At 38.8% G+C, this 12,365-nt stretch overlaps 1 protein-coding gene across 1 annotated transcript in view; it reads right to left on the bottom strand.

Annotated features, from left to right (window-relative positions):
• Window positions 1–12,365, bottom strand: part of MEGF10 (multiple EGF like domains 10) — a 404,496-nt gene that overhangs the window by 287,528 nt on the left and 104,603 nt on the right. The gene's annotated exons all lie outside the window — the stretch shown is intronic.

The raw sequence follows: 12,365 nt of genomic DNA, 5'->3' as shown, positions 1-12,365 counted from the left end.
TCCTTCCTTTTCAATTTTTTGGAAGAGTTTGAGAAGAATTGACATTAATTCTTTAAATGTTTGGTAGAATTCAACAATGAAATCATCTGGTCCTGAGCTTTTCTTTGTCAGGAGGTTTTTGATTACTGATTCAATCTCCATAGTAGCTATAAGATTGTTCAGATTTCTGTCATGATTTAGCCTTGGTAGGTTGTATGTTTCTATGAATTTATCCATTTATTCTAGGTTATTCAGTTTTTTTGGTGTATAATTTTTCATAGTAGTGTCTTCTAAATCTTCTTATTCATGTGGCATCAGTTGTAATATCTTTTTTTCATTTCTGATTTTATTTATTTGAGTCTACTCTCTTTTGTTCTTAGCCTAGCTAAAGGTTGTCCATTTTGTTTATCTTTTCAAAAATCCAACTCTTCATTTGCTGATATTTTTCTATTTCATTTATTTCTGCTCTAATCTTTCTTATTTCTTTCCTTCTGCTAACTTTGTGATTAGTTTTTTCTTCTTTTTCTAGTTACTTTAGGTATAAAGTTAGGTTGTTTATTTGAGAACTTTCTTCTTTTATAGTGCAGGTTTCTATTGCTTAAACTTCCCTCGTAGTATTGCTTTTGTTGTATCTCATAAGTTTTGGCATGTTGTGTTTTCATTTTCATTTGTCCCAAGGTATTTCTAATTTCCTTTTTTCTGTTTCCCCTTTGACCCAGTGATTGTTCAAGAGTGTGTTGATTCATTTTCATATTCCTGTGAATTTTCCCATTTTACTTGTGCTATTGATTTTAAGTTTCATTCCATCAGGGTCAGAAAATGATTTCAATCTTCTTAAACTTGTCAAAACTGTGTTATTACCTGACATATAAGCTATCCTGGAGAATGTTCTATGTACTCTCAGAAGAATAGGTTCTTTTGTTGGGTGGAATGTTCTATATATGTCTATCAGATCCATTTGGCCTATAATGCTGTTCATGTCCTCCATTTCCTTATTGATAGTCTGCCTGGATGTTCTATTATTGAAAATTGGGTAATGAAGTCTTTTACAATTATTGTATTGTTGTCTGCTTCTCCCTTCAGTTCTGACAATGTTTGCCACATATATTTAGGTGTTCTGATGCTAGATGCAAACGTATTTATTCCTGGTGGATTGAATATTTTATCATTATATAATGTCCTCCTTTGTCTCTTGTAATAGTTATTTTGACTGATGTAAGTATTGCCAACCCTGCTCTCCTTTGGTTACCATTTGTATACAATACCCTTTTCCATCTCCTTACTTTCAGCCTATGTGCATCTTTAAATCTAAAATGAGCTTCTTGTAGACAGCATATAGTTGGTCTTATTTTTAATCCATTCAGCTATTTTATGTCTTTTTATTAGAGAGTTTAATTCATTTACATTTAAAATAATTATTAATAAAGAAGAATTTACTATCACAATTTTGTTAATTGTTTTCTACTAGCCTTGTCGTTCTTCTAACCTGTCTTTTCCTTTCTTGCTGCCTTCCTTTATGTTTTACATTTCTTTTTTTTTTTTTTTTTTTTTTTTTTTGGTAGTGGTAGGCTTTGGTTCCTGTCTTCTTTTAGGTAACTTCTATTTTTTGTGTATGATTACTTTGGGACTTACATAAAATATCTTTTACGTGTAATATCTTATATAACAGTCTGTTTTAAGCCAATAACAACTTAATCGTGTACCAAAACTCCATACTTTAATTTCTCCTCCCCTTACATACATTCAGTTTATGTTATTGTTGTCACATTTTATGTTATTTATATTGTGTATTTTAACATATTTTTAGTTATATTTATTTTTTATACTTTTGCCTTTAACTTTTGTGCTAGAATTAAAAGTGATTTTCCCACCACCATTACAGTAATGCAGTATTTGGTATTTGTCCATATATTTACCTCTACCAATGAGTTTCATACTTTCTTATGCTATCATACTTCTATTTGGCATCCTTTCATTTCAACTTTAGAACTCCCTTTAGCATTTCTTGTAAGGCATGTCTAGTGGTGATAAACTTCCTCAGGTCTTGTTTACCCCTGGAAAAACTGTCTTCACCAGACAAAGAAAAGCTGAGGATTTCCATCACACAGGTAATTTGTCTATGAGTTGTTGCTGAAATGATGTGTTTATAGGGGAAGACAGGTCCACGGCTTCCTACTCCACAATCTTGCTGACATCAGTTACTGTATATAGGTTTCTGAACAGCAGAAATATTGAAGGAAAAATAAATATTCTCTCCAAGAAACAAAAGGGGAAAAATGGAATTAGGTTAAGTAGCGATCGCTTAAAATTAATGTTTATATAATCATTATACCCATGTTAAATTATCATTCATATTGAGAAAATCAATATTTACTTTTCAAAATAAAACAGTATGTTTGAAATGGGGAAAGCATGTTTAGTTGACCACAGATTTTTCTTGATATGCAATGCTATCCAGCTTCTCTTTCTTTTCCTCACTCCCTCTATGATTTTTTCCTCCATAAGGTCAACAAGAAAAACAAAAAAGAAAATAAGAATATGCTACAGCTATACTTTCCCAGTAAGGCTATGCTGGTTTTATTTGCATGGGTTTATAGTGAATGTTCCACTAATCAAATCAGAGTGCAGGCTTTCAAAACCTTTTATTTTTAAACTCTGAGCAGAGTAGTACATCAATTAATAAAAGAAGAGCCTTTTTAAAAATTGCACAGTACATTTTAGTTTATAAAATGCTTTTATATTTTCTCATTTTGTCCTCAAACCAACTCAATTTAAATAGCTACTTCAAGTGTTCATTTCTAGCTTTTTCCTGCATGAAAATCATTCATTTACTTCTTTTGGTAATAGACCTCTCAATTTTCCTTTGATGAGGCACCTCCCTGCCATTTGCAGATAATTCGGGTAAGACTGACTTTATTCCATCCCCACATCTAAGTCTGGATATGTTTCTCAGGCTTGGGCAATCAGCGTAGTCCACTTTCTTGGCCACGGTGATTGTTGAGAGACAAACACATGACTTAAATCAGTCCCATAGACTAAATTATGGGATTTTCCCAAAGTAGATACAAGAGGCAGGTCACAGAAAGAAAGTAAGAAGGTGCTAAAGACTACTGTGATCAAATTTACCATTTTTCGGCCGGGCGCGGTGGCTCAAGCCTGTAATCCCAGCACTTTGGGAGGCCGAGACGGGTGGATCACGAGGTTTGGAGATCGAGACCATCCTGGCGAACACGGTGAAACCCCGTCTCTACTAAAAAAAATACAAAAAACTAGCCGGGCGTGGTGGCGGCGCCTGTAGTCCCAGCTACTCGGGAGACTGAGTCAGGAGAATGGCGGGAACCCGGGGGGCGGAGCTTGCAGTGAGCTGAGATCCGGCCACTGCACTCCAGCCCGGGGGACAGAGCCAGACTCCGTCTCAAAAAAAAAAAAAAAAAAAAAAAAATTTACCATTTTTCCAGGAGCCAGTACTCTGGACTTTGGGCCCATCCAGGGTAACCAGCCAGTTCAGTTGGCCTTGAACTGAGGCATCTCTTAGGAGTGTTTAAACCAGGAAAACCCTGGACAAATTGGGATAAATTGTTTACCCTACCAGTCACCACAGTGCCACATAAAGTAAGAGCTTCACAGCCTGGAAGGGAGATCAAAATGTGTCTTCCTTACCAAGGAAGACCAATGGTTATCACCGTCCCCTACTCCAAGAGAATAAGTATCCAAAGTGCCAGGCAGCAATTTTAGAGAAAATGAATCTAGCAGTGACCAGTTCCCTTATTCTATTAATTCCTTAAATGATTAGCAAAAAAAAAAAAAAAGTCTAAGATCATTTTTTAACAGCCTCATTTTTCAATTATCAAGTGCTAAATTAAAATGGAATGCAAACACTAAAATTTAACACACTGCTAAAAATGAACATGTCTAAAATATTAATAGCAACTCTAAATGATTTATAATGCCCTCTTGGGCATATCTGATGATTTACTGATGTCATTTTAGTGACTCCGTGGGTGACAGAGTCACCTCACTGTGTGTGTGCGCTCCGGTGGGTTTCTGGGCTAGTTATTCAGTAAACTACACACTCAGACCTTTGCTGCATGCACATCAGATGATAGGTGAAGTAGAAAAAGTAAAGATGTTAAATTTTTCCATAAATCAAAGAATCCTAGGGCTAAAAGGCTTTAAAAGTGGTTATTTCTTGTTTTCTCAACTTCATGCAGGGCCACGCCGGGGCTGTCTTCAATGGTTGTGAATTTCACAACCTCCTTTGTTGATTTATAATGTCAGTCTTTGTCGACAAGAAATTCTGCTTTGGAGCTAACCTTTACTCTTTCTGTATCAAGTAAAGCTTGTTTTCTGGAAAACAGCTCATAACATTTTTGGTAGTTAACTTCCTGTCTTTGACCTAATCATGCAGTTTTCAAACCTTTCTGTTCATCCCATAGACATGATTGCTCTGCTTTCCATGCTATGATTTGCTTCTAGTTTCTCTACAAGCTTCCCAGGACTCTCTCAGATTCTGCTACTCAAAATTTGCTCTCACTGAAATTGGATTTGTCTTTTTCTTCTTCCCTGGACACTTTCCTCCATCTCTCAATTGTTTCTCCCTTCCCAGAAACCTAAAGCTCTGATTCTGCCCTCTGGACAAACAGACCTTCTTTCCTTTCACCTTCCTTCCACTGTCAGCCACACACACCCAAGCAGTAGCCACACAGGCCTATGCTTCTGGGAAACTGCCCATGCTCAAAGTTACTATTCCATGGTGGGTGCAGTGGCGCACATCTGTAGTGCCAGTTACCTGGGAGCCTGAGATGGTAGGATCGCTTGAGCACAGGAGTTCGAGGCTGTAGTGTGCTATGATCACATCTGAGAAGAGCCACTGCACTCCCGCCTGGGTGATATAGCAAGAGACCCTTGCTCAAAACAAATAAATACAAGTTACCATTCTTTTCCCCCAACTGCCTCCCACTTCAAAATTCCAAACCCTTCAATATAGGGATGTATGGATATGGGAAGTTAGGAAGGCGGCTTTCTGAGAGCCCATCAAATTAAATCATGTTGACACTGCCTTTCTCCCTATTTGAAAGTGTAACCAAGACCCAGAACTCTGTGTAGTATTCATAAACTAGCAAAAACAAAAAATCTCATAGTCTTTTTGTCTATTTTTTTTACATATAATAAACTGAAGTTGTGGAGATAAATAACTTTCTTAAGGTCACAGAACTTGAAGGAATAGTACTAGGACTTGGATCAGTTGTCTCATTCCAGGGCCTACCTCCTTATCCATCATACCAGACCTATACATGTCTATGTAACAGTGGTATCTATGCCATTTGGCCTCTGCCACTGAGCAGCAGAGCATACAGCAAATGTTATATGTCCCCAAAGTTTTAAAGTCATGTCCCTGCTTAGAGCAGAGACAGCTATTGAATGCTTTATATATTTTTAATTGTATATCACACCCCTGGCCCTTAAAGTCAGTGACCCCTCCATGCCTTGTGCCTTCTCTTGCCCATCAAAGAAAGTCTTAAATTCTTGCCGGTGTCAAGCCAAAGGTTCAGATCATTCCCGAGTTGTAACACTCCCTCCCATCTTTTTTAATCCTGACCTTATTTGAGTTGAACCCATTTCACTGAGCTTAGAATCCTTGGTTCCTTATATTTTAGTTTGATCTTCAGCTTTCCTGGTTGTTTTCTGTGGTAGCCCATGTTGCAGGCCCCCCTTCAAGAAAGAACATGTTGCGCAGGAGTGGAGTTAGCAGACAGTTCTAGCTGTTAACTCATTCAGGCCTGCTTCAGCTTTTGAGCCCACGTCAAACTCTTTTTGGGTGGCCCCCAGGCATAACCATCCACTAATGCTGACTCCTCTAATCAACAATCTGTGCTCAGAGCTCCCCAGTGGACTTGCAGAGACTTTGTCAGGTCAGTATCATGGTCTGATACAGAATCAAGATTGAGAATGTGCAGGAAGATAGGTGAACAAGCCATTTTTCTGTATTCAGTATGTGGTAAGTTAAACTTCTTTTAAAAGTAATTGAAAGGAATCTGGAATTAGGAAGGAGGAAGAAAGGAAGCAAGGAGTTTAACAAGAGAAGGAGAGGGAGAGGGAGAGGTTGGTTTGTCATGGAAGTATGAGCAATTCTCCCTAATTCCTGCAACACATCCTTGTGTCTAAACGCGTTTCCTGCACCTGGCGTAGATGGGAATTGCACATCTCCTGAGCCTTTGTTGCTTGGGAGTGATGAATGGCATGGTCTGACAGTGCCTCACGTCCAATCCTTACCTTCCCCTTTTCTCTTCACAAATGTTACTCTTCAGTGCAATAAATCTATTGCATTCCTCATTCTGTCTCAGCACCTGGTCCCCAGAGGTCCCAACCAACACCTCCTACTACTCAAGTGAGAGCTCCCACTAACCCTAGTTCAAGTTACTTATCCTAACTGGTGCCTGGCTAGGCCTGGCTAGTACTCCCTAGACATCTATGACTAGCAAGGTGCTTAATTATACACCAGCACTCAAAAAACAGGTGCCTATTGAGTAACCATAGTATTTTCATGTCTTCATAAGCAGAATCATCTCTTCTAAATGTCCGAAATAAAGAAGAAATGTGGCAAATTTTAACATCATGCTTCTGTGTCTCCTATAGTTCCTATGGTGAGTTGTTTGTCAGAGTTTAAACTTCAGCAATTACATATAATGTCTTAGGATCATTGGGTGCTGCCTGTGTAATTATAGTGTTGTAACATAGTAAGGAAAAGCAAATGTTACCAAAAGAAGACCAGAAGTCACTATCCATGTCTGATGAAAAACATCTGTGACCCTGAGTCAGTGATATTAAACTGGAGTTCCAAAAGTAAGTCAAATACTGGATAAAGAAAAATAGTTGGACAAAAAATAGTACCTATCAGATAGGGTCGTTGTTAAGATTAAACCCTGCTACTCAAAGGGTGGATACTGGACTAGCAGCAGGACCGTCATCTGGAAGCTTGTTAGAGGTGTGGAATGTTGAGCCCCATCTAAGACCTGGGGAATCAGAATCTACATTTTAACAAGATCTCCAGGTGATTTGTGTGCTCATAAAGGTTGAAAACCATGGAGTTGAGGATATAATGTACATCAAACACTTAATACAGTGGTTGGCATGTAGCAACCCACTCAATAGATACTACTTGTTATTGTTTTTGTTATTATAATTGTTAATTTCATTCTGAATCATCTTGGGAAGGCATATACTTAGGAACCTGAGCTTTCCAATCTGTAAAATGAAGATCATAATAATATTCAACTACCTGAGGACCAGATGAACTTCTAAAGCCCTTTCAAACTCTAGGAGACCTCTGTGATTTGCTCATGATGATATAATGGTGATGGTTAACATTTCAGCAGCATTAACTATGTGTCAAGCACGTGTTCTTAGTGCTTTACATGTATCATCTTTAATCATCCAATGATGCTATGAGATGAGTACTATTTTAATGCTTATTTTATAGATGAATAAAGTGAAGCATGGAGAAATTAAATAACTTGCTCAATAAAACACACAAGGCTAGAGTCAGGATTTGAACTTTGGCAGTCTGGCATGACAAACCACTTTCTTAATGCTTTCCCTCTAGTCAGGCCATGAAAAAGAGACTTAAACTAAACTGACTCCAATACAACCAGTGCATTTAAGTGTAGCATTTAACACATCATGGCCACAGAAGTCAACATTCAGTCTATAGGTTCTCAAATCTGGCTGCACATTGCATGTTAGAGTACTTTTTAAAGAGTGGAGATTTTTAAAAATACAGACTTCTCAACTGTCATTCCCAGAAATTCTGTTTCAGTGGAAGAATGGCTCAAGCTTCTTATTTCTAAAAATTGAAGATAAATCTGATACAGAATCAAGACTGAGAATGTGCAGGAAGATAGGTGAAGAAGCCATTTTTCTGTATTCAGTATGTGGTAAGTTAAACTTCTTTTCAAAGCAATTGGAAGGAATCTGGAGGGGAGGGAGGGAGGGAAGGAGGAAGAAAGGAAGGAAGGAATTTAAAAAGAGAAGGAGAGGGAGAGATTGGTTTGTTATAGAAGTATGAGCAATTCTCCCTAATTCCTGCAACACATTCTTGTGTCTAAGTAGGTTTCCTGCACATGGCGTAGATGGGAATTGCACATCTCCTGAGCCTTTGTTGCCTGGGAGTGATGAATGGCATTGAGTAGGAACTGTCTTGGTACCACTCAGTGGAATCCATTTTCACTTGGACTCCACGAGGGACATATTTTTTCGGCAAAAAAGGAGGTGAATAGAACCCTTCACATCACCTAAGACAATAGTGAGAGGACTACACCACCTCTGGAAGAAAGAATGTGGATGCAAGACCGTGCTTAGATGAGAAGTATGGAGTGGAGGGGCTGCATGGATTCCGTAGTTAGTGCCCAAGTGCACAGGGAAAGTAGACCATCCGCATTTTCCAGAGCATTCCAGACACAAGTAGGTCTATAGAAACAGTCGATAAAGGCTATACTCAAAGCAAACTTTAGCCCTCAAATACATAGAGCCAGAGAAATGTCTGAAAATAGCAATATGGGCTCATCTCAGCACAAATAGCCTGGGACATTGAAGAGCATGGACTATTGACAAGAAAAAGGGGAAGCCAGGAGAACAGATATCCTAAGAGACAATGTTCCCTGAACCACTCATACAGAGGAGGAAACACTGAAAAAGGGTATCAAATTCCAGTTTATGATAGCTCATAGGTTGTTATCTACATTCATGCTGAAGTTGGGAACTAGTTTTAATTGCAGGGTTTGGATTCAATCATTCTCAACAAATCATTCTATTATCTTTGTAAAGCCTTTAGTTAAAGAGACCCTTGAGATTATCATACAGAGATACCTGGACCAAAGAGACCCATGCTGAACATTACAGTTAGGTTTGGGTGCCCAACTTGAGTAAACAGAAAAGCCTAGAAAGCACAACCTCAAACTTACTTTTGCTCTCAGTGTATAACCCATACATCACCATCCCTCAAAGCCTGTGGAAAGATAACTGGTTAGCAAATACGAAGAAAAATCACTCCTTCTGTGAATAGGGTATTTTGAATTGAAAAAGATGGCATAATGCACTAGACTACAACATACATTCATCCTAGATTTGAATGGAGTGAAATCAATAGCTGAAATTGAGAAGGCGTTTAGATTAAAAACAAGTGGATAATCTTTTATAAATAAAGCTTTAATTAACATTTATTCTTAAATAAAATATTATAAATTTCACTTTCATCGTTATTTAACATCCCAAAATTCCTCACGGATGCCCGAGTACAAGGGAGTAAGCACAGAGGTGAATAATTCATGCAGAATATAGAGCCATACATAAAAAGAGAAGAGCAGTTGATTGGTTTTTTTCCCAAGAAATTGTTAATGTTACATTATATTTTATTGAACCAGCCTCAAAAAATAACAGAGCCTGAACATTATTATTGCAGTTATTACCTTTCCTTTCCAAGTGCCATATCTTGTTCTCTCTTGAGTTGATACATTCTGATTACTTTTGCTTACTTTAGAGATTTCCTTTTTTTAGTGAAAAATGCTCCTTTAGAACCTCTCATATTTGAATTTCTTCAAGTTATAACCACTTGCTATCAAATTTAAATAATCTCCCATATCTTATTGGAATCAGTGTGTTCATTTCCAACCTACACCTTCTATTTAATACATGGAACTGTTCTGTAGTGCCCTTTTTCCTTCACTACAAAGGACAAATGTGTCTTTCATTAGTCACAGTCGTAGCTCCAGCCCCACATCGCCCAAGGAATCAGGACAGCTGACACAACGTCTGTGCAAATATGACTATGGCAGAATTGAGTGTGACTGAAAGATTCCGTGGGTCCAATTCACCTTGGATTAAGCTAGGGAACCAATTTCCAGGACCTTGAAAACAGTTGTCATGGAGCAGACAGGCCATTTAGCAACAGGCACAGATGTAGGGCCTGGCTTGGGCCATTTGCTTCTTTTCATTTCCAGAAAAGCTCCAGCAGCCCACCCTGCTCCACATTTCCTATCAGACTTATCATTGTTTGTTGAAACTGTGTTGCTCACCCTGGTGTGTGGATCTGATGATGCATCAAGTGTTTCTGTTTGCATGGGGGTTTTTTTTGTGGTATTTTATGATTTGGGTTTTCTTGTTTTTGTTTGTTGTTGTTGTTGTTGTTGTTGTCATTTTATTTCTTGGTTGCTGTTCAGAGAAGCTAAGATCAGAGTTCTTTATGTTCGGCTTTAAGCTATTAGGCTCGTCTTTCCTGTCTTTTATCAAGAGTATAATTTTGCATGGAAGAAATATACAAATTGGATTAAAATGTATCTTTGTGAGTTGTAGAAACCAGCTTGGGTTCAACAGGGGCAACTTGAGGGGTGTGCTTTGGACATAGAAAAATCATGTCAAATCTAGGCTTCCCTGTTTGCCTCCTTTCTCTCCCATCCCCTCATCTTCAGCTGCTCGAAAAAATATTAAATTACAGGTAACCAGAGTTGCCAGTGTCAAGAGAAATTGAGAGAGAACATCAGTAAAATATGTGTAACCATTACATCTTATTTCACAGGCTGTATCTTGAGTAACAGCCAACCTCATTCCAGGAGGGTCCCCAGTGTAGTGTTCCAGCCCCCAGTGTCCATATTAACAGGAAATCAGTGTATCTCTTAGACCCCTTACACCTTTCATACATCTAATACTTCACGGATGCTCAGTAGTCTGAGAAGGGAGTCCTGCTAGTTCCTATCTCACTGTTTTGCTACTTTCGAGCCAACGTTCTCCCTTAAGGCTGGAGATTTTAGCAAGCATTAGAAAAGCTGACTGAGTTATGATGCACAGTCACACTAAAGGCATCTGAAGCCTAAGCAGCTTGGAAGTGACTTCTTCTGCACCAATCCTGCTGTTTCTCCTGGTGCTTAGATATAGTCCTAAGTGATCAGCTGAGGCGAGGCATCCACCCATTCACACCCTGCCCAGGCTACAGTGGTTTTTCCAGGTTCCATGCCTCAGAATTCCAATCCCTTAATGCTGAGCTCAGCCAAGAAGTTCCACATCAACCTTACTGGGCTTCTAGTTGCAGCTCTTTAGATTCACTCCACAGCCTCTTCGCCAGATCAGGAGTCCCACCCTGGAATCCTAGAATGTTGGTGTCAGGAACCTCATGGTCCCAAAATTACCTGCCCACCCCTTCTTTCTTTTTTTATTTATTTCTTTTTTTTTTTTTTAGACAGAGTCTCCCTCTGTTGGCCAGGCTGGAGTGCAGTGGCATGATTTCGGCTCACTGTGACCTCTGCCTCCCGGGTTCAAGTGATTCTCCTGCCTCACCCTCCCAACTAATAGGGATTACAGGCATGCGCCACCACACCTCCTTCTTTCTATTTTCAGGCCCAAGCCTAGGGTCACATCCTACTACCTAATAAGTGAAATACTCTTCAGAGGAAGAAAACCCACTAACAACTGCTATTTGAGGATCTCTAACTCCTACACCCCACGGTCTGTTTAGATACAAGGCAGTCATCTGCTTTCATATATAATGTTTTCTTAAAAACATGTATAACAGTCAAATGTGATAATATTGAAAGATTTACTGGGATCAATGTCATATGCACAAAAATACATTTAATTATGTTGTTAATATACATTGTGGTGAAAGTGGTTGTTTCTGATGATAAGGAAATGGAGAGGGATGCAGTGAGGAAACACAAGCTGGTTTTCATAAGACAACAGAACTCTTTGACTCTTTAAAATATGACCTTTTGCCGGGCACAGTGGTTTACACTTGTCATCCCATCACTTTGGGAGGCCAAGGCAGGGGGATCACTTGAAGCCAGGAGTTCAAGACCAGCCTGGCCAACAAAGCGAGACTCCATCTCTATCAGAAATTTTTAAAATTAGCTGGGCACAGAGTCCCAGCTACTCAGGAGGCTGAAGTGGGAGGATCTCTTGCATACAGGAATCTGAGGCTGCAGTGAGCTATGATTGTGCTACTGCACTCCAGCCTGGGCAACAGAGTGAAGCCCTGTCTGTAAAAACTAATAACACGTAAATAAAACATGATTATATAAAAACAAAAAAATTAAGAATAAATACTACTTTGCGATAAAACAGAAAAGCTTTAGAGAGAAGAAGCAAATCATGTACATGGTCTCAAAATGGAATGGCTTTGGACTTCTCAGCAACAACGCTAGAAGCCAGAGACATTGGAGAAATGCTTTCTAATTTTTGAAGAAAATGGTTTCCAAATTAGAATTATATACCTGACCAAACTTATGTCTTACAGAAGGACAAGGACATCTTTAGGCATACAAGGGATATATTGGCCAAGTTAGTTTAGCAAGGCAGAAATTACTGTAGCCAGTTTAAGCCAAAAGGACTAGTTATGACAT

This window comes from Macaca fascicularis, chromosome 6 (genome assembly GCF_037993035.2).
Source record: "Macaca fascicularis isolate 582-1 chromosome 6, T2T-MFA8v1.1".
Lineage (NCBI taxonomy): Eukaryota > Metazoa > Chordata > Mammalia > Primates > Cercopithecidae > Macaca > Macaca fascicularis.
This window is presented reverse-complemented; position numbering and strand designations above follow the sequence as displayed.